Source organism: Chiloscyllium punctatum, chromosome 39 (assembly GCF_047496795.1).
Source record: "Chiloscyllium punctatum isolate Juve2018m chromosome 39, sChiPun1.3, whole genome shotgun sequence".
Taxonomy (NCBI): domain Eukaryota; kingdom Metazoa; phylum Chordata; class Chondrichthyes; order Orectolobiformes; family Hemiscylliidae; genus Chiloscyllium; species Chiloscyllium punctatum.
The window spans coordinates 36,420,276-36,443,776 of record NC_092777.1 but is presented as its reverse complement, the minus strand read 5'-3'; the positions used below and the strand labels follow the sequence as shown (position 1 = coordinate 36,443,776).

At 39.5% G+C, this 23,501-nt stretch overlaps 1 protein-coding gene and 1 long non-coding RNA gene across 8 annotated transcripts in view; one reads left to right on the top strand and one right to left on the bottom strand.

Annotated features, from left to right (window-relative positions):
• tnrc6c1 (trinucleotide repeat containing adaptor 6C1) overlaps positions 1 to 23,501 on the bottom strand; it is a 716,497-nt gene that overhangs the window by 206,608 nt on the left and 486,388 nt on the right. The window contains exon 1 of one of the 7 annotated variants that reach the window (XM_072558459.1): positions 81 to 197. The exons of the other annotated variants lie outside the window; for them this stretch is intronic. The gene's annotated coding sequence lies outside the window, so the exon portion shown is untranslated. Of the gene's footprint in view, positions 1 to 80; positions 198 to 23,501 lie in introns of those variants that run through there. 7 annotated transcript variants of the gene reach the window in all.
• Positions 176 to 23,165, top strand: LOC140463956 (uncharacterized). The gene is made up of 3 exons (XR_011954826.1): positions 176 to 290; positions 9,098 to 9,283; positions 22,921 to 23,165. It is a non-coding gene; the product is annotated as an uncharacterized lncRNA (long non-coding RNA).

Below are 23,501 nucleotides of genomic sequence, written 5' to 3'. Positions count from 1 at the left end.
CACCCCACACCACCCTCCCCTACCCCGAGCTCGCGCCAAACCGTCCCGCCTCTTCGGGTTACCACGACAACCACACCGACCTGTCACTCACTACGGCTGCCAGAACGTCACGTAACCGCCGCGGAGACCGCAAACTTTTTTTTTATTTTTTGTGTTGTTGTTGGGGGTTGGGGAGGGTGAAAGGGGTTTTTTTTGGTGTGTTTGGGCCGGGGATTCAGACCTGCTCGTCAGACTTTCCTGCTGTTCCTGAACCGCCAAACCAGGGAAGGGAGAAATAAAACAGCCAACAGGTAAACACCCGGGGACGGGAAAGGGAATTGATGGTAATAATAACAATGATGATGCCACATAACTTCCAAAAGCAGATAGGGCCCGCCTCGGCTATCAGTCTATTTGTCAAATCCAACCAATCGGGTGAACGCGCTCACGGCACGTGATCGCGTCCCCTTCTTCGCTGGTTGCCCCGGTAACCAGTCTGTCCCCAATCATCTTGAAAAGTCATCACAAACAAGCCTGTCCTCAACATATACAAACGACCCGGTAATTGTCAATTGTACACGATCTGATACAGCTCGACTTCATCTACTTAATAGGTGCAGAGCTTATCTAATTTGATCCAGTGAAATAACCCAATCAAAATCAAATATATTAAAGCTGAATTGGCACGCCACTGTGCAGCAGCAGGAGTAAATATTCAGAAAAACAGCCTCTGCTCCATTCCACTCTGGTCAGACCACTTGATAGCTTGCATTTAGAAAATTGATAGTGTCTTTCTTTCAAAAACAATAAAGTAGGAAAACTTTTATCTTTGAGTCAGGTTGTCTTTGTTGATTTTTTTGTTTCTAATGTGACAATCATAGTAAAAGCCTTTGTGATCAAAGTGCCAGCAGACAAAAATAAGATTTCTTGAGCCAAATATTTCAGGAACGTGAGCAATAAAAACTCAGTAGTAATAATTATAGTTCTTTGAATTTCAAAAGAATATGAATGTCAATTTTTTAAAAAATTAATGTTTTAAATTGAACCTACTGTCCTGATCTTCAGCCACCCCTTCACTTCCTGTTTAGAAGGTATTCATTCTATGATTGGTTTTGTTGGTCCAAATCCTATTCCAACATATTTACTGGGCGGCATGGTGGCTTGGTGGTTAGCACTGCTACCTCACAGCTCCAGGGCCTCTGATTTGATTCCAGCCTCGAGCGACTGCAAACTCCACACGGACACATTCTCCCCGTGTCTGCGTGGGTTTCCTCTCACAATCTAAAGATGTGCAGGTTAGGTGAATTGGCCATGCTAAATTGCCCATCGTGTTCAGGGATGTGTAAGTTAGGTGCATTTGTCAGGGATAAATGTAGAATAATAGGGTAGGGGAATGAGTCTGGGTGGGTACTCTTCAAAGGGTCGGTGTCGACTTGTCGAGCTGAAGGGCCTGATTCCACACTGATTCTATGATATCACACAAATGATCATTATACATATAGGTCTAAGCAGTCAATGTAAGACAATTGCAGGAACAGTCACAGCAAAGCTCCTGAGTAAAACTGTACAAGTCCACTTTGCAGTCAAGATTGATTGATGGATGGCAATCAGGTAAGAAAATCCAAGTCCTTCACCCAAAAATAAACAAAGTAGTTTTGGCACTCTGGTTAGAGATCATGTAGCTAAACACATATTGGTGATTTAGGATCTTTCTACTTTGTGTGGTTCAGCCATTCACAAAGTAAATACATTGTGCCATTATACAGCCTTCACTAAAACGTTTGAAAATGATGGTTTTTGTTTCACCCATATCATGACTTATTCCCTAACAGAGCACAAAACATCCAAGGCTGAAATAGCTGCTGAAAGGTGTGTGAAAACAGTTTAAGATTACGCTGCAATTTTTTTCTCTTTCTCGCAATCCCTCACCACGAAACATAACCACACAATGTGAGAGTCACAGATGCGAACTGATAGATTTGATTTACACTGTTCCATTAGGAGAGCAAGCAACCTTCTCATTGACTTTGGAATGAAGTTCCCTATAGCAGGGGATTCTTTTAAAGTATGTCAATTAGTCACCATTGATTTACAAAAGAGTTTGTTTGTAAAGTACTTGAGAAATATTTTACAATTTTTTTTCCTGCTGAGATTTATTATACTCATTGTAAAATCTCAATGGGTAACTATTTGTTTTAAAGTCTTTTGAACAGTGTGTAAGTGGACAAGGAACACTAAGATCAATGCTGGTGTGTGGGCACAATCCCAGAGAATCCCCTTGACGAATGTCAGTGAAGTCCACCTGTTTCATCACTTCTTGACTGAAATGTCACTCAATGGTATAAAGAGGAGACCTACTGTTATTCAAAACTAAAACCTTTACATATAATATGCAGTATATTTGTAGAAGTTGTTTACATTTTCATTGTACTAAACGATACCTTATTATCTTTATAGCCATGAATTTAATTGTTAAAAGTATTTCATGACTTTTAATGCTTTTTTAAAATTATGAAACAGTTTTTGAAAACTCGTCTTCCCCAAACTTAAAACTTATATTTAATAATAAAGCAGTTCTTTTATTTTAAGTTTAAGTAATTGACATTCTAAAGATGAACATGTAATATACACAAAAATAGCTTACAAATGTTTTATGAACTACATTGTAGTGACAAGCTGTTAAATTTTACTGATAATATACATTAAAAAGAGAAGTCATTTATTTACAAATAGAATTGCATTCCCATAGAGTCACTATCAGCATTATGAATGCTACCATGGCATCAATGCACTTTATCGAAGAATGCGAATTTCAGAATCTAGATGATATTCTCTGAGAAACTCTCTGTAGATTCCACTTATTGCTGATACAACTTACTATTAATTAAAGTTCAAGATGATAGAAAATATTGTTAGTGGATAAGTTCATTCAGAAAAAGAGAATAAAACTAATAGATTTCCAAAAAAAATCAAATTTACAAATTCAATTCAAGATTCAATTTTTTAATTAGTGTTTTCAATATAATGTTAAATAATTATTGGAGTCATAAAAGTTTTTGATCTGCACACATTTTGTTTACTAAAATGCAAGATATCACAATATTCGTATTAGCTGAGTTATAATCATTCAGCTTTTACAAGAGAGAATTAAATGTTTTTTGAAAGATACCCAAAAAGGGAGCAAATAAAAAAGCAATAATTTAAGTTGATCTTCTAAATTGCTGTTTTGAATATGGCAAAGAACAGCAAACCTGATATCAAACTCTTGGGGCATCTTTAAAATGAGCTGCTGCACTGACATGGTAATATGAGGCATTTCTATTCAGTTTAACTGTTCCATGGAGTTTCAATTCCCACACAGAAAACCTATGAATTTTGTTCACAAAATTATTGGAAAGAATCAAATACAATTAATTACTTCTTCTCAGTGAAGAAGGGAAAGGTGGAGTTTGACTGTTAGGTGTTTAAAGATTGGCACCGGTATTCACTTAATGGCAAGCTGCATGTTTTCTTCATCAGAATAATGCAAATCACATTCAAACCTTAAAAAGGGTGAATTTAAAAAATTAATAATGGGAAAATTATAAGTAAAAGCCCACAATGGAATTCATCTGCATTATTAGAAAGGCAAACTCATAATTATCATAATTCATTATCAGTAGCAACAGATATCAAAAAATATAAATGTGTTCTTGTTCCAAATTGTTTTTGAACAGTTGAAAGAAAATGTGATTGAAAAGTGCAAACCCAAAGGGATAAGAATACATACTTAAAATAAATTAGAAGTTACTATGTACCAAATTTTCAGTGTTTTGTTGGGACTTAAAAATCTCATATCAATATCTATAATTTTTTATCTAAAGAGAATGAGCTAGAGAAAAATCATCTGATTTGAAAATAATTTTCCATTATTTTCTGACATATCACCAATTAACACTAGTGATTGAACTTATATATCAGTTTCAACAAATTAAAGCAAAGGAATCTTGAGTTCTGTGGCCAAGTAAGGTTAGATTATATCTGGTTTCATATAATATTTCTAAATTAGACAAACGTGTAGCTTTCCTGAGCTAGATATTGTTTGTTGTGTTCAATTGTACTGGGTGAATGCATTAGCTGAGCTGATTTATAATTCTTCCAAGGGCACTGCAGGGATTCCACAGAGATCAACACATTCATAAATAGAAAACAACTGTCTAGCAGAAATAAGAGGTGGCATCTAGCAATGCCAGTGCAGTGTAGACAAGCTGGTTACTGCCAGTTTGATAAGATAAAGCTCTCTAATGTTTCAACTATAATCTACATCTCTCACATGACTATCTCTTTCTAATATAGATTACCAATGCAGCTTCAGTTCCATCTGCAACTAATGAACAAGCAGTAAAATCAATACCTGCAAAATGTGTATTTGTGTGCTTTCCTTGCAACAAATAGTGAATGGTATACAGGCAGCAGAATGCTCAGGTGGGGGTGGGCTGCATGAACCCCCAGAGGCCAGTGTATTTGTCATTTGGCAAACCAAGATAGATGTAGAGCACAAATTCATCAAAGCTTTCTCCAAAAGGAACGCAATTCTTGTTCCAGTGTTACACTCCATCTATCTAGAGTCTGAAAAATGAATAAATAATGAACTGTTCATGTCAGATTGCAGAAACAAGCAGCGTGTAGTGGTACAAAATAAGAGCTAGATAAAGAACTCACAATAATCTTTTATAATGAATGCAATTGTATAGTTCAATATTTTAGCGAGTTTCAGAGCTGTCGTAATGTAATGTTTTGTCAAGATCCCAATTTTAAAATATTCAAATTCAATCACAAATAGAGAATTCAATAATATTTTTCAGTTTATATTTTCACCACTGCCTTAAGCATGGTCCAAACAGTAACATTTCAGTATTCCATACTAGCACAAATTCTATCTGATATTGCAGATGAAATCATTTTAAGTGTATTATAGCTGTGAGGAATGGGAGCATAAGTAAAGCATTTATTTAAAACAGAAGTACCGTATAATTAAACATTTTCAACTTTAAAGTTCAGTACTAAACTCAAACTATGATTTTGCTTTAAAAACGCGATCTCAGAATTTTGCAGCGAGTGGCTTTGTCTCCAAACAGCAGAGCAGCTCAAGTTATCGAGGTAATGTCAACACTGCAGTGCCGGTTCCTTTGTTTCTCCACCAGTGATAGAGCCAGGACCTAACATCTCATAAATTATATCAGTGATTGACAATGATGGCGCTGTTTGTAAACATAGGCAGGGATGCCAAATATTGTAGCCTATTAAAAATGAAATAGCTTCACAACAAAATGACCTAGAAGTACAGCATTTGGAATGCAGATGTTTTAATGTTAATCTTTAAATAGACAAATAATTAAAGTGTACAACAGCTGTTACAGGTCTGGTATAGGAAGAAGCCAATGTTTTAATACATTAGTCTGATTATTGTTCAACTATAACAATACTCCTTTTACTTTTTATCCATCTTAATAAAGAAATCAATGCAGCCAGCAGTCTGTGATATAAATTGTCATCTGTTAGTCAGCTAAATAAAACATGAAACGTAATAGCTTTGCTGCATTAAAAGTATGAACTGTAGTTATTGGTTCAGTTAAAGTGCAGAAAATTTACAAACAGCTGTCTTTATAGACATTGCATTAATTGCATTTGTAAAATTATATTTAAAACATTTTTTATTTCTATTTAAACATTTCTACTCTTGATCATGTAAGCAAACAGCAGCTGGAATACTTTAACTGTTACCCATGAGAAAGAATTGAAATCAATTCTATGCACTACTCTGTCAATGATAATGTTCCTGCAATATGAGCAATTGTTGTACAACCTCCTTTATCCTTTGTGAAAAACTGAACTTTGACAGGCATGAGATGGTTTTCTTTATGTTAAAAACATACATCATCGAAGAGCCCCCTTATTTTATTTTATTGAACACATTTCTTTTCTGTTGAAATAATTCAGCTTTGTAATTGCTGCAAATTGAGATATAAACTGCATTTATTTGCAATGAATTATTTTCACCTTTATATTTCTGCATTGGGTCACTTCTGTTGCATGTGAAATTCTTGTCATTTGCACTTTTTATACCTCATACCTATGATTTGAAATTAATTTCTTAAAAAGTCAACTACTGTTTTGATAACTCTAAAACCTACTACGTAGGCTAAATCAAAGGCAACATATTTGACTTAATCAAAACAAGTAAATTGCAATGAAACATAATCACAAATTGATGATGAACAAATCTGTTATCTTTTCAGAAATGGCTGAGAAAAGGCTTTATTGTACAAAAAAATGTCTTTTAATGAAATGCAGTTTATCTATAATGAACACATCAGTGAAATTTTGTCATGTAACTCTCTAATTGCTGAATTTATAGATTTTATAGGATACATATATTTTTAAGAGTTATATTTTGCTTTCCTTAGTTAGTTCCTCATCACATCACACAGCATTCATTGGTCAAAGGGGTGTTAAACAGTTTGCTCCCCAGTTCCTGCCAGTGTTCTTCTCTAATCAACTGTTAAGACAAGCACAAGTGTGCCTAGGGTTACTTGGCCTCTGACTTTGCTGCCTTCTCCTCTGGGAAAGCTTCTGCATCTCACAAGTAGTTTTCCTTAAAGGCTCAAACTAAATTTAGAAATTGATTTTTGCCAGCCTGAGTCGAATACTAGGTCTTGAAACTGGAAGTTACTACTCTGTTTTCTCAGTCTGCTAAATGGATTTCAAAGCCTCCAATTGTACACGAGTTATGAATGGAAGTGCACCGATTTTCTACATTGATGTTAGGGACATCTGCGTTATTGGCAATCCTGACTACAACCAGCTTGGCTTGCAATGTTCATTAAACAAGGTTTAAATGCAGCCTAAAGTCAGTCCTTAATCAAGAAATAGGTGCATTGAGATACTTAACTTTATCTAAGAGGTGTGTACCTGACAAGATGGATTGTTTTTCCTAGACTTTGAAATAAGTAGTCGCTGTAGTGCCCTCTTCAAGGACTGTTTGTAAATGTCAGTAAATTGATTGAGATCACGTGCTGTTACCCTAAACTGTGCAAAGGTCAGACAAGGAAGGGAAGTTGGAACAGATGCTCAATAAGGTAGATAAGGTGCCTGGGAGCAGAGGCTGGACAAGGAAGCAAAAGTATTACAATGATACCCTGGGCAAAATTTTGCAATTTGTGACAGTTCCAGTTGGGATGCCCCAAGTACCCTCAGTAAGGAAGGATGAACTGGCTCCCTTTATCCAGGAGAAAGGGACCCAGTATTCTATCTTCAGGAATCTGGTTGGGGAGGGCAACATCTCCTGGTCTGGAGTTTCCAGTTTCATGGTACACAGGGTGTAAGTGACACAGCAAAGCTAGCTTGATTTTGTTCAAGGGTGACGGTTGGAAGCTCAATAATACACGAAGAAGGTTATATTGACATAACTTCTATTACTCAGGTCACTGCACACTACCTCTAAGTTTGTGAATGTTTGAACAAAAGTACAACTCATCTATGGCTCTCCCGTATAACCTTCACCATACTGGATTGGAGGAGTCCAAGGAAGATTATAAACCAGAAAATGAAGTTGGTCTGTGTTATATAGCTAAAAATACCTGGAGAATTTTGCAATTTCAGAATCAAATAGTGTTTTGTGCATTATAATGACTCAAGATTATGGATGAAATATTCAGAGGCTTGAGTGACATCAGCTATGGTAAGATCTATGGTAGGATTGTGCTCGAAATATCATGAGGTCTAGCTTAACATTGGGATCAACCCACTGCACCTTTATGCAGCAGCAAGTTGCTAAGTATAGCTTGTTAATGCAACAGTGCACCTCGTTAACATTCAGCTCTTATCAAATGCACTGCACAACCAGGTGTGGAAAATTCTTCACATGGAAGTTAGAGCAAGTACCTGGCAAATTCAGCTTGTCACTTGCTCTGAGGGATCTCTTTGTTGGACACTGGGCACTCAGGACATGGTCCATGAGCAACAGCCACATGCATCCCACATGAAAACCAGGATCTGGAGTAGGCAATTCAGCCTTCAAGCCTGCTCCACCATTTGATATGATCATGGCTAATGTCATCTTAGCCTCAACTTCAGTTTCCTGCCCCGTCTCCATAACCCTTCACCTCATTACTAATTAAAAATCTGTCTATCTCCTCCTTTAATGTCCCAGAAATGCAACACACTCTGAGGTAGTGAATTCCACAGATTCATTACTATTAAGAATAGTAATTTCTCCTCATCTGTTTTAAATGTGGTCCCCCTTATTCTAAAACTATGACCTCTTGTTCTAGATAAGGAAATATCCTTTCTCCATCTACTTTGTCAATCACCTTTAGCATCTTACATACCTCAATTTAGATCTCCCCTCATCCTTCTAAATTCCAGAGAGCATAGGCCTAAACCGCACAGTTTGTTTTCGTAAAACAAACCCCTCATTACTGGATTCAATCTAGTTAATCTCTTCTGAACTCCCCAAGTGAGGGGACCAAAGTCTTACACAATACTCAAGGTGTGGTCTCAGTTATGTATAGTTGAGACAACACTTCCCTACTTTTTGCTCTATTCTTTTAGCAATAAATGCCAAAATTGAATTTACCTTCCTTATTACCTACTGTAACTGCATACTAGTTTTCTGAGATTTACGTTCAACACCTAGATCTCATTGCACCGAAACACTCTGAAGTTTCTCTCCTTTTCGATAGAATCCTTCTTGTAACACTTTCCCACCTACTTTAGTGTCACTTGCAAATTTGGCTACAATATTTTCTATTCCCGCATCCAGGTCATTATGGACATTGGCTCCAACCATGTACCAACCTCTAAGAACCCTCATGGTACATCTCCGATCCACTTCTCATACGTGTTTGAACTTTAATGCTCTGCCTCAGAGCTTCTCCGGCAACTATCACTGTAATGCTGTTGTGAGACTGCTATGCATGCAGAGATACATCTCAGCTCTTCTCGTGGACCATGCATCTCCAGCCAGTTTTCTTGCTGTCACTCACACGGTGTCTTTCTGGATGAGTGCCCTTTTGAGCTTTGCCCCGAAGCCAGAGATACCAGGCTCACATTACTTCTGTTTTGCCTTGCTATTTAGCAGAGAAACAAAGCCAGGATGCTCGGCATGATCACGAACAGGCCTCAACTAACACAAGGGAGGTGGTCTTCACTCATGGGTGCTGGCACAGTTAATCAAGAATCAGCTCCTATAACCATCCAGGAGTTGGACACAGTCATTCAGCAGCTCGAGGCAACCATATTAAGGATACTCTCCTCATAAGGGGTGAGTAATAAAATTTTTCCAGCCTGCCATCTATCTTGACTCTTTCTGGACTATTGTGAGCGAAGATTTTCTAAGATTACAAAGGGATCTTGATTAAATGGGTCAATGTGCTGAAAAGTGGTAGATGGAGTTCAATCTGAATAAATGCAAGGAATTGCATTTATGGTACAACAAACAATGGGCTGGGGTAGTGCTGTTGAATAGAAGGACCTAGATGTTCAGGCACATAATTCTTCGACGTTTGCATCACACATAGACAGGGTGGTTAAAAAGACATTTAGCACACTTGCCTTTACTGCTCAGTCCTTTGAGTATAGGAGTTGGGAAGTCATGTTGAGGTTGTACAGGACATTGGTGAGGCCTCTTCTGGAATATTGTGTCCAGTTCTGGTTGCCCAGTTATAGGAATGTTATTATTAAGCTGTAAAGGGTTCAGAAGATATTTACCAGGATGTTGCCAGGTATGAAAGGTTTGAGTTATAAAGCAAGGCTGGGTAAGATTAGATTAGATTACTTACAGTGTGGAAACAGGCCCTTTGGCCCAACAAGTCCACACCGACCCGCCGAAGCATAACCCACCCAGACCCATTCTCCTACATTAACCCCTTCACCTAACACAACGAGCAATTTAGCATGGCCAATTCACCTAACCTGCACATTTTTGGATTGTGAGAGGAAACCAGAGCACCCAGAGGAAACCCACGCAGACACGGGGAGAATATGCAAATCCACACAGAGTCGCCTGAGGTGGGAATTGAACCCTGGTTTCTGGTGCTGTGAGGCAGCAGTGCTAACCACTGTGCGACTGTGCCGCCCACAATAAGCTGGGACCTTTTTCATTGGAGAGTAGGAGGTTGAGAGGCAACCTTACAGAGGTTTATACAATAACGAGGAGGATAAATAGGGTTAATGGTTGTTGTCTTTTCCCTAAAATGGGGTATTTCAAGACCAGAGGGCAAATCTTTAGGGTGAGGAAAGAAATTTAAAAAAAACACAAGGGGCAATTTATTTTCACAGTGGCTGGTTCACGTGTAGAATGAACTTTCTGAGGAAGTGGTGGATGTGGGTACAATTACAACACTTAAAAGACATTTGGATACGTACATGAATAGGAAAGATTTGGAGAATATGGGCTAGGAGCAGGCAGGTGGGACTAGTTTAGTTTGGGATTATGTTCAGCATGGACTGGTTGGACTGAAAGGTCTGTGTCCAAGGTGTATGACTCTAAGAGTGGAAGGTATTACAGGAAGTGATAGTGGGTGGCACTGCTTTCACTTCTGGTACAGATGGAGTGGTGTCTCTCCCCATTAGGGAGAGTGGTAGAGCATGAGCCTTAAGATACTAATAACAAAAAAATACAAACAGTAAAGCACAGACATATTCCTGAGATGAAGAAGGATTCTCAGAAGAAGATAAGCAAATTATGGTTAACCAAGGAAATTAAGGATGGAAGTATCCTGGGAAGCTGCTGAACTTGGAAGCATTGTTTGTGTTTTACTCTCTCTAGTTTTGCATTCAGTTAAATAATTATTGAATGCTCTGAGAAAAGCATCCCAGTCATAAGAAATAAGTCAATATACCTCAGGGTCTGATAGAAGATACTTGCTTCAACTGGTGACTTCAGAATTCAAGCAAGATGCAATACCATATACCTGTACATATAGTCATAGAGATGTACAGCACGGAAACAGATGCTTTGGTCCAACTCATCCATGCTGACCAGATACTGGCTCCGACCCCACTCCCAGCTCCACCCCCACACCAGATCCCAGCTCCCGGCCCTGCCGAGTTTTCACTATCCCTCCAGACCTCCCCCTCACTGAGGACGAACGATCAGTCCTCAGCAAAGGACTCACCTTCATCCCCCTCCGTCCACGCATCAATGAATTTAATACACGACGTGACATTGAACAATTCTTCCGTCGCCTCCGCCACCGAGCTTACTTTCACAATCAGGATTCCCGCCCACCGTCCGAGGACCCCTTCGCCCACCTCCAACACACTGCATCTACCTGGACACCCCGCGCTGGCCTATTACCTGCCCTCGACCTCTTCATTTCCAACTGCCGCCGGGACATTAACCGCCTCAACCTGTGGTCCCCCCTCCCCCACTCCAACCTCTCACCCTCACAACACGCAGCCCTCCAATCCCTCTGCTCCAATCTCAACCTCACCATTAAGCCAGCGGATAAAGGGGGCGCAGTGGTAGTCTGGCACACTGACCTCTACACCGCTGAAGCCAAACGCCAACTCGAGGACACCTCTTCCTACTGCTCCCTCGACCATGACCCCACCCCCCATCACCAAACCATCATCTCTCAGACCATACAGAACCTCATCACCTCAGGAGATCTCCCACCCAGAGCTTCCAACCTCATAGTCCGGGAACCCCGCACTGCCCGGTTCTACCTCCTTCCCAAGATCCACAAGCCTGACTATTCTGGCCGACCCATTGTCTCAGCATGCTCCTGTCCCACTGAACTCATCTCTACCTACCTTGACACTGTCCTATTCCCCCCTAGTCCAGGAACTCCCCACATACGTTCGAGACACCACCCACGCCCTCCACCTCCTCCAAGACTTCCGTTTCCCCGGCCCCAACGCCTTACCTTCACCATGGATATCTAATCCATCTACACCTCCATTCGTCATGACCAGGGCCTCCAAGCCCTCCGTTTTTTCCTCTCCAGACGTCCCCAACAGTACCCTTCCACCGACACTCTCATTCGTTTGGCCTAACTGGTCCTCACCTTTAACAATTTCTCCTTTGAATCCTCCCACTTCCTCCAGACCAAAGGCGTAGCCATGGGCACACGTATGGGCCCCAGCTATGCCTGTCACTTTGTTGGCTATGTGGAACAGTTGATCTTCCGTAATTACACCGGCACCACTCCCCACCTCTTCCTCCGCTACATTGATGACTGCATTGGCGCTACCTCGTGCTCCCGGGAGGAGGTTGAGCAATTCATCAACTTCACCAACACATTCCACCCTGACCTTAAATTTACCTGGACTATCTCTGACACCTCGCTCCCCTTCCTGGACCTCTCCATCTCCATTAGTGATGACCGACTTGACACTGACATTTTTTACAAACCCACTGACTCCCATAGCTACCTGGATTACACCTCTTCCCACCCTATCTCTTGCAAAAATGCCATCCCGTATTCCCAATTTCTCCACCTCCGCCGTATCTGCTCCCAGGAGGACCAGTTCCACCATCGGACACACCAGATGGCCTCCTTCTTTAGAGACCGCAATTTCCCTTCCCACGTGGTTAAAGATGCCCTCCAACGCATCTCGTCCACATCCCGCACCTCCGCCCTCAGACCCCACCCCTCCAACCGTAACAAGGACAGAACGCCCCTGGTGCTCACCTTCCACCCTACAAACCTTCGCATAAACCAAATCATCCGCCGACATTTCCGCCACCTCCATAAAGACCCCACCACCAGGGATATATTTCCCTCCCCACCCCTTTCCGCCTTCCGCAAAGACCGTTCCCTCCGTGACTACCTGGTCAGGTCCACACCCCCCTACGACCCACCCTCCCATTCTGGCACTTTCCCCTGCCACCGCAGGAACTGTAAAACCTGTGCCCACACCTCCTCCCTCACCTCTATCCAAGGCCCTAAAGGAGCCTTCCACATCCATCAAAGTTTCACCTGCACATCCACCAATATCATTTATTGTATCCGTTGCTCCCGATGTGGTCTCCTCTACATTGGGGAGACTGGGCGCCTCCTAGCAGAGCGCTTTAGGGAACATCTCCGAGACACCCGCACCAATCAACCAAACCGCCCCGTGGCCCAACATTTCAACTCCTCCTCCCACTCTGCCGAGGACATGGAGGTTCTGGGCCTCCTTCACCGCCGCTCCCTCACCACCAGACGCCTGGAGGAAGAACGCCTCATCTTCCGCCTCGGAACACTTCAACCCCAGGGCATCAATGTGGACTTCAACAGCTTCCTCATTTCCCCTTCCGCCACCTCTTCCTAGTTTCAAACTTCCAGCTCAGTAACTGTCTCCTTGACTTGTCCGGACTTGTCCGACCTGCCTATCTTCTTTTCCACCTATCCACTCCACCCTCTCCTCCTTGACCTATCACCTTCATCTCCTCCCCCACTCACCCATTGTACTCTATGCTACTCACTCCCCACCCCCACCCTCCTCTAGCTTATCTCTCCACGCTTCAGGCTCACTGCCTTTATTCCTGATGAAGGGCTTTTGCCCGAAACGTCGATTTCGCTGCTCGTTGGATGCTGCCTGAACTGCTGTGCTCTTCCAGCACCACTAATCCAGTCCATGCTGACCAGATATCCTAACCTAATCTAGTCCCATTTGCCAGCACTTGGCTCAGATCCCTCTAAACCTTTTCTATTCATATACCCATCCCAATGCCTTTTAATTGCTGTAACTGTACCAGCCTCCACCACTTCCTCTGAAGCTCAGTCCATACATGCACCACCCTCTGTGTGAAAAAGTTGTCCCTTAGGTCCCTTTTATATCTTTCCCCTCTCACCCCAAACCTATGCCCTCTAGTTCTAGACTCCTCCATCCAGGGAAAATACCTTGTCAATTTATCCTATTCCCCCCCCATGCCCCTCATCACTTTATAAACATCTATAAGGTCACCCCTCAGCCTCTGACTTTCCAGGAAAAACCTCTCAGCCTCTGACACCACAGCCTGTTAAGCCTCTCTCTATAGCTCAAATCCTCTAACCCTGGCAACAGTCTTGTAAATCTTTTCTGAACCCTTTCAAGTTTCACAACATTCTTCCTACAGGCATCATTCAATGCTTCCATTAAAACGTGGTAATCCCCACTGAAATGGTTATTGAATTGGCAAATTCCAAGTTTTTTATTAATTTATCCCTTAACAGTGTCTATCTATGAACATGAGTAGAGGTTACAATCAAAGAAGATTAGGTTTAAATCATTGACATTAATTAGATTGCCATGGGGTTTAGTTTTGTTCTGCTAAGGCTACCGTATTAGTAATAATTTGTTATTTTCTCTTTAAGTTAAAACTTGGTGTCAGACACCTGATCTTCTTAAGGTCTGGTTAGGAATAATTTTAAGGTTCTTTAGATGTTTTACTTTCACTGTGTTGCAAAGTCAGTGATAGTGAGTCTGATTTGGTCTGGCTTGCTATCCTTTTATCATAACAACAACATTACTTCTCTATGGGTGGAGGCATGTAACGGACCATGTTGTTTTCTCAATGAATTGGAAAATGCAAGTTGAGCCCTGCTAAATAGGTAAAGACATCGGGGATGAAAATCAAGTGAGATTGTGTAATGTAGCTACACAAGATTTTTACTGTATGAATGTTCAGTTGGTACATGGATACTTAAAACAAATTCTCCACATTTGTGCACACTATCTAAGGACCTGAAATGATGCTTAAGTTCCTCACTGCTTCACATGTTACAAATCTCTGATGTGCAGCATCGAATGCAGGACTGTTGAGAGATACGGGATACCTCAATAAGACCTGGCTGATTATACCAGTTATGAAGCCTTAAAGTGCCACTCAGAAGAGGTATAATGCCTGCACAAGTGCCACTATTGAGTAGACATTGATCTTCTGAAAATGAGATTCAGATGTTTGGGCTGCGAAGGTGGAACATTTCAATGTTACTCATAAATCATGTCCCACATCAAAATACTACTATGCCCTGTAAAAAAAAACTCACACAACAAGTGAGGATGCTTTTCCAGAGGAAGAGATGGAAACCCGAGATATTTCCACCAATCAACATGGGGAAGGCAATAGAGATGACAGAGGCCAAGATTTTGCAGACGGACATGAGGAAACCAGGGCAATACTGAGATGAGGTGGACAGGCCCATCACAATCTAAGAGCTAACAGATCTCAGTCTGACTGAGTTACTGCTGATTTCCAAGGTTCTGGGTTCCTATGTGTGGAAACTGTTATTGTTTATTTTAATTAACATTGTTTTTGTTGGCTTAAAAAAAGTGTTTCATGTTCGCTCTTACAGGAGTCAATCAGTCTTTAAAGACATAGGCATTGATCTAATTGCATGCAGTGGTACCTGCGTAACATTGCATACTCCTGTGACCTTTGTCTCCTGAAGAATGATTATGTGCCTTGGCTCAAGAAGGCTCATATATGTACTACTATACATTGAAAACCATATGCTGCCTTACGTTGACTTGGATCCACTCATGTCATCCTGATACCTGTTCTAAATAGGGACAATGTGTTTCTGAGAGCTCTGTTAGCTGGAAATAGCAACCTGCTCCAAATATCCAGCATCATTGGACCATTGTGGGTGCTCCCACCTTTTCTGAGTGCTGTTATTTTGCAGACAGACAGGAGTATTGAGTACCATCCTGATTTGTCAATGAGCATTTTATGAGCACCCATGCCTTTGCCAATTCCTCAAGCTTTCCTAGTAAATGATTAGCAACTGCTTTGTCCTGCTACTGGCAGAACATTAACAGCATGAAATGACTGCTACACATTTGCTGCACATAGAACATAGAACAATACAGCACAGAACAGGCTCTTCGGCCCACGATGTTGTGCCGAACTTCTAACCTAGATTAAGCACCCATCCATGTACCCATCCAAATGCCGCTTAAAGGTTGCCAATGATTCTGACTCTACCACTCCCACGGGCAGCGCATTCCATGCCCCCACCACTCTCTGGGTAAAGAACCCACCCCTGACATCTCCCCTATACCTTCCACCCTTCACCTTAAATTTATGTCCCCTTGTAACACTCTGCACTGTTCCATGAAGCTTGCACACAATTCTCCTCTCTGACATCCCTCTGCATTCATGTAGTTACAGTGCTTGATTCCTTTTGAGTGTCACTTTTCTGTAACTGTATTGTGCCACAGTAGATCATTCATCCTTTGCTGGCACTGGAGCCGGGGTCTTCTGTGGGCCCCACAGGAGCAAGGCTGCAACCTCCTCCAGGCGCCTTGATCCTCCTGTCGCTTTCCCTGGGAATAGTTCCTTACATCTTTCCCATCTGCCTGGAGGAGAACCTACAGCATTGCTGAAAGTGGAGCCACTCACAATCATGTCTATGATATCTCTGGGTGGCAAGGGAAGCGGAGCATGTTGGGGGTGGCGGAGGCACTGATAGATGCTGATGGATGCTCCTGACTTGCAATGGGCCATCTGACTACAGTTAAATATTGCACCAGGAGTTTCGATCCCAGAAAGTCCTTGTGGGGTGTGAAAGTTTCTTTGTTGCACGCAATTCGCTAAACTCTTTGTGCATGCATACATATGAACTTAGAATAATGTAATCACACAAGTAAAGCCAATCTGCCTCCCACCAGAAGTCATATATGCTTCCACAGCCAAGGCTGAACTCAGACTTCATAATGGAAAGCTATGCCTGTAATGTTGAATATTGCAACATTATGGATTCTTTTGAGAAAATCAGAAAGGTTAGATTAATACTTCAAAATTATTTTCAAATGCCTATTTTGTCTAATCCACTCTCTTACCAATATCTCCTCACAGCTTGCTACAGTCTTCAGAATTATTTATTATGCCTCCTATTTTAGCATAATGTGCATATTTGGTCATAATTCCCTCCAGCCTGACAGCCAGATCATTGATGTACACAATGAACAACAGTGGACTCAGATTAGAACTTTATGGGTCAACATTACCCACTTCCTACTAGTCTGGAAAAACTGCACTCAATTCTTTATGTTTCTTTTCTCCTTTCTTAGTAATTGTTTAATCCTAATAGTTTTAATAATTTCCAATAGTTCTGTATGGTACCTTGTCAAAAACCCTCAGAAAGTCCACATACATCATAACTGCAGCATTTTCCCATTCCAAATATCACACTCAATCAGTTTTGTCAAGCCAAATCTTCCCTTCTAAAACCTCTCTATTTGTCAACTCTATTTATTTCTCTTCATCTAAATATTTAGTAATTTTACCATTAATATTAAAGAATAAATTACCTCCATCACTTCTGGCCTAATTTATTCCAGTATTCCCTGCAGATCCATGGACACATCCCATTAGATCCTTGAAATATGTCCCTTTATATTGTTCAAACTTCTTTAATACTTTCCTGTTTACTATTATATCTCTCTCGAACAAATTAACATTCACTTTTCATAGTATCTTCCTCTTTATTAAAGAAAGGTGTAGAATACTTTTGATGAATCCATGTCAAATTTATTATTTTCTATGCGTTTACATTAACACAAAATAATGATTTACCTGTTTACTTGGTGCAAAAGTTACACCTAAACTCATGGAATAAAACAACATTTATGACATTGGTAATAGTTGGAATTTAATCCAGGTGAAAGTATGGATCATTAATTTGTTGTTTGGTCTAATGTATTAAAATTAAACCACAGACATTCTTTAAAATATGTAGGAATTTATCAGCTCTAGTGGACACAAGTATCATTGCCATGATGTATAACATGATTTATAACACATTTCTCACTTCAGCTACAAATATAGAAATAATATTCATAACTGCAGGCAATAAATAACTTTTTAGAAATACAAGTTGGAAGAATTGCATGAAAAACTAATAGAGAACTATTTTCATAAATCAGAAACATGTTATTTAAAATAGAAAGCCATAGAACAGGTATGATGCAAGTACATTAAGATTAATTTTCTTCTTGTTACACCGAGTAAACAATATCTGGCTGTGAATATATTAAATCTCAACTTATTACTGCTTTCATATGCAGTAAGAAGAATGAACTGAGACCAAAGCCAGTCATACTGACCGATTTTGCAGAACATCAGACTAATCTTCAGTTTCTGTCTTGCAACTTTTGACCCATGACTTCATGAGCTGCCACTTCAGGTGCATGCTGTTGTTTGTAGCCATTCCTGTCAGGACATCTGCTGTCATGGTATGCCACGGTCATCTGTCTTGTGTCAACCTCACACATGCACTATAACTTATCTGAAACCACTTTGTGATACCTATCATCTAATTATGTTCAGGTCAATCCTTTTTTCAACAGCTTTCCACTTTATCCTCAAGAGGAGATTTCTCTGGCTTTTTTAGTTCTGATCAAATGGTCAAAATTTTGATATTTCCTTTTCCATATGTCACTTTATAGAGCTTGCTTGCTCTTGCAATTTCAAGTAGCTCTTCATTTGCTTGTTATCTGCATTTGGAATATATAATGTGCATTCTATTTTCTTCTGCAGATCTTTATGTATTGTCTAGGTTTCTGAGGCATGTAGGGAAGTGGATAGAATATAGCATCTTATGAATTACTTCTTTTGCAAGCTAAGTTTTATTGTTAACATCCTTCATCTTTACAAAATTACTTCTGGCTATCTTTATCTTTCCAACTTCGGCATCACATGTGCCATCTTTCCTGTTTATCATCAGCCCTAAATAGACAAATCTATTTGTTCCAGTCTGACATCATCCATTTCAAACTTCACATCTAATCTATTTCTTCTAACTACCATTGTTTGGGTCTTTTTAGTTTTCGTATTCAACTCATATTCTAAACTTGTAGATTTTGCTTGATCTACAATGTTTTGTAGAGCCTCTTTGATTTAACAAGTATCAATGTGTTATCAACATTTTGCACATTTGTCATGTTCTTTCCCCCAATCTTTACCCAAGAAATGTATCTACTTCACTGAGTATTTGTTCTGTGTATAAATTGAATAATTTTGTTGCACTCCTCTTCACTTGAAACATTCCTAATTATTCCTGTTCTATCCCGATGCTCATTAGTTGGTCCCAAATCTCACACCTTCACTGTCATTATCAAATTTCAACAATATTTCTATTGACTTTAGTCACAAAACGTTTTCAAACAATATTTCATTATCTATGAAGCATATATAAACATTCTTGCTTACTTCTAGATTTTATTGAGAATTGAAGAAAATTCAGTAGCAAATATTTGGACAGGAAATGTAAGTGAATTGTATGATGATCCTCATCAAGGGAGTCCTCAAGATACTGAGGCAAATGATGCTTTGAAATTGATAAGTACAGGAAAAGCTCCAGCAGTAGATGAAATAACAAACCATCTAAAAGGTCTTACAGAAACTGTAATTTGTGATTAAATATATACTAAAGGGTACATTTCAAGTGACTTACGACATTCATTATTTAAGTTACCTAAGAAAGCAATGAAGTGCAATAATTTTAGAGCCATAAGCTCAATGAGTCATCTCATTAAACTGATTTTGAAACTCATAATAGAAATAATAACACATTTGCAGTAGACATTGGTGAAACACTGTCTGAATTTAGACTTGAATTAGGAACAAGAGTCAGGTATTTAACATAAGAACAATCTTTAATATTTATCTAAAAGTAAACAAGAACAATTACACATGCTTCACAGACTATGAAAAATGTTCAATCTTGTTAATGACAAAACATTAATAGACCTGTTGCTGAAATGTGACATTGACTGTAAAGATTTATTAGTTGCAGGAGTCATAGCAAAATTTCAAGTCCCTCCTGCTCAGAATTCTACTGGCTCAATATCTACTCTGAAACCTTGCCTTCAGCTTCTTCCACTGTGACATCTGCTACCACTCCAACATTCCTGACAGTTATAGGGAAAATGCTGAGAAACATGATATTCCCATTGCCCATACAAAATATTGCAAAGTATTTACAGTACAGAACCAGGCCAGTTGGCCTCACGGGTCCAAGCAGTTGTTTATGTCCACATAAGCCATCTCCCACTCTTTATATAACCTAACCAACATACTGTTCTATTCCTTTCTCCCTCATGAGCTTTAAAACTTTCCCTTAAATGCAACAATGCAAGTTGCTTCAACTTCATTTTCTGTGATATAATTTGCCTCAACTTCTTTTTTGTGGTCACATTTTCTACATTCCAGCAATTCTGTTGTTAAGAAGTTTTTCCTGAATTCCCAGTTGTACTTATTAGTTAGTATCTTATATTTATGACCATAGTTATAGTTTCATTGTCAGGTAGAAATTACTCTGTCCAACTTATCAAATGTTAATAATTTTTAACATCTCTATCAGTTCATACCTCGGCCTTCTTTTGTCCAGAGAAATTAATCCGTCTTTTGATAGATACAACTTTTCCAGTATAATTCTAATAAGTCTATTTGCATGTTATTGCACTTATTTCCTTTTTTATAAGATGGAGCCATAAATGTACACGATACCCCAAGTGTTCTCCAATGAAGGTACTGTGCTAATCTAACATAAATGCACTGTTTATTAATTCTACCCATCTGGAAATGAACACTAATGCTGTTTTCTTTATTTTTGGCCTTACTAAGCTACATCGCTCCTAAATGCATCATCTCACATTTATCAGGATTAAAATACATTTGTCATTGTTCTGCCCATCTGATCAAACTGTTTATATCATCCTGTAGTGTAAGGCATACCTTCTCACTCTTTGCTACACCAATGATTTTCATGTCACCTGCAAATTTATTGATTAAACCACCTACATTAATGTCTAGATTATTAATGTAAATGAAAAGCAGCAAATGACCCAGCACTGAACACTGCAGTATGCCACTGGACACAAGCTTCCACACTGTAAGGGCTTAATTAGACTGCACCTTGAGTACTGGTGCAGTCTTGGTTTCCTTATTTAGTCAAAGATATTATTGCCAAAGATTGAGTGCAATGACTGTTCCCACATTGGTGGGACAGGCCTACAAAGAGAGATTGGGCAAATTGGACCTGTATTCTCATGTTTTGAAGAATGATCTCTTTATAAAGTTCTCAAAAGGATAGACTGAGAAGATGCAGGTAAATTGGTTCCCATGGCTGGGGCGTCTAGAACTGACAACACAAGTAAAAATTAGGGAATTGTCACTTCAATCCAAAGTGAGGAGAAATTGTTTTTAATTGGGGTGTTGTGAACTTTTGGAATTCCCTATTGTAGAGAGCTTTGAAGGCTCAGTTTTTGAATATGCCTAGGGTAGAGATTGACGGATTTCTTATTACCAATGGCAGACGGGCGGCACAGTGGTATGGGCAGCACAGTGGAACAGTGGTTAGCACTGCTGCCTCACAGCGCCAGAGACCCGGGTTCAATTCCCGCCTCAGGTGACTGACTTTGTGGAGTTTGCACATTCTCCCTGTGTCTGCGTGTTTCCTCCGGGTGCTCCGGTTTCCTCCCATAGTCCATAAATGTGCAGGTTAGTTGAATTGGCCAAGCTTCATGTTAGGGGTAAATGTAGGAGAATGGGTCTGAGTGGGTTGCGCTTTGGCGGGTTGGTGTGGACTTGTTAGGCCGAAGGGCCTATTTCCACACTGTAGCTAATCTAAAAAAAATGGGATTATTGGAATGAGGTGAGTGAAAGGCGTTGAAGTGTTTGATTAGCAATGATCGTGTTGACTGGTGGGCTTGATGGACTTAAGGCCCTATTCTTGTTCCTAGGATCCTAAAACATGCATGTTGTGCAATTAAAACACCATGGCATTTAGATCAGAACAATATTCAGTCCTTCCTCAGCAATCTCACCTCAAAAGATATCAGAGCCTTATTTTCCAAGGAGCATGTGGCTCCTTATTATTCTTGCCAAAATGTACCTTGTCACACTAATTATTTTGAAGTTCAATTACAAATTAAGCAAACATTCTGCAACCATATGTCTTCTGCATTTTCTCATTTTCTATATTATCTTTACCCCACAAATTTGATGTCCCGTTCACATTTGTAATTACACTTCCAATTTTCATGTCCAAATCATTTATGAAACTGGTGAATATTCTCACCAATAATCGCAAACTGATTATTTTGGAACATCACTTCTTACAGTTGCCAAACTGAAAACTAGTTTGACCCCGATTCTCCATTTTTTTAATTTTAAAGGCATAGCTTGCTATCCCTTCTGCTCCTTGTCTCCTGACCTCACATGTTCTGACCCTGGTCATAAATCTGCAGTATAGTTCTTTATCATTGTAGCAATGAACTGCCTGAGGGCAGGTCGTCTTTTAATCTTTCTACATTCTTGATCTTGCACTTTCCGCGTCAATTGCTCAAAGAAGTGTTCTATTTTCAATTTCAAGCTATCCAACATCATTGTTTTTGTTTCCTTTCTTGATCCATATCCCTTTAATCTTCCTTAAATTATGTTATAACTGCAATACCTGCCAGACCTGAACTTTATACACGTTTCAATTATACTTGATGCTTCATTCCAGATTGTTAACTTTAGTTTCCCTGTTAAATATTGGATACAGAGTACATTGTTTTCTAAGTATAGTTTTTTTGTCTCATTGTCCTTTTTATATTTTTATTTGAAAACTGTATTTATTGTTTATGCAACCAATCTGACTTTTAGTCTTGTTTCCTATTTCTTTTATCTTCAAATTTGTTATTTCACAAATCCCTCCCTTGTCTTACTTGTTGAAATAAGTCAAATTGAGTCATGCTGTTCGTTTCAAACAAGTTGTAAGCATACAGTACATGACCTACACTGGTGAAATTGTCAATTGCATTGTGTATGAATTATATTTAATGGGTAGTTTTCCACAATTTATTTTTCCTTATTTAAATAGACCAATATCAAGAGACAGAATTTACATTAGCACAGACTAAATTTTTTTTGGATTGGGAAAAAAAGTGCTTGTTTGTACTAATGTTTTTGGCATTATTTTTACTCTTCTGTTTTAGCTCTCTTCATATCATGTATCCATGCCAAGCTGAAAGGATGAGCAAGAAATATACTGTCAAGCCTCAGTCAGTTGAGTATTTGGTGCTTTTGACATTGGGCCACTTACAATCTCACAACACTGCTTCATGGCAATGTACGCTCCTATCCTTTCTCAGACCAACTATCATCTACTTGACAATATCACTGAAATCAGAAAATTTGCTATGTTAGACTTTGTAGAACCAAATTAAAGTTCTTCACCTTTCTTGTTATTGTTGTGATTTTTTTTTCTTTAATGCTCTCAGTTATGAAACATGTTTTACAAGTTACCTCCAGCATATTGTCCATTCAAAATAGTTAGACGAATGGTTGTATTAAAATCGCAAACATTGGAATATTGTATAAATGCTTTAAGCGTTTGCTAATGTTACCCAGAGAAACTTGTGGGGTCTAAAGAAAAGAGAGCATAGAGCATTGACCACAATTCATTCATTCCTCTTATCCTTTAGTTGAGCATCATGCATATTTTTGCCACACACTAGAGAATGTATCCTTTTCTCCCAAATAAGCTCAAATTAACTCATTGCATCATATTTAGTCT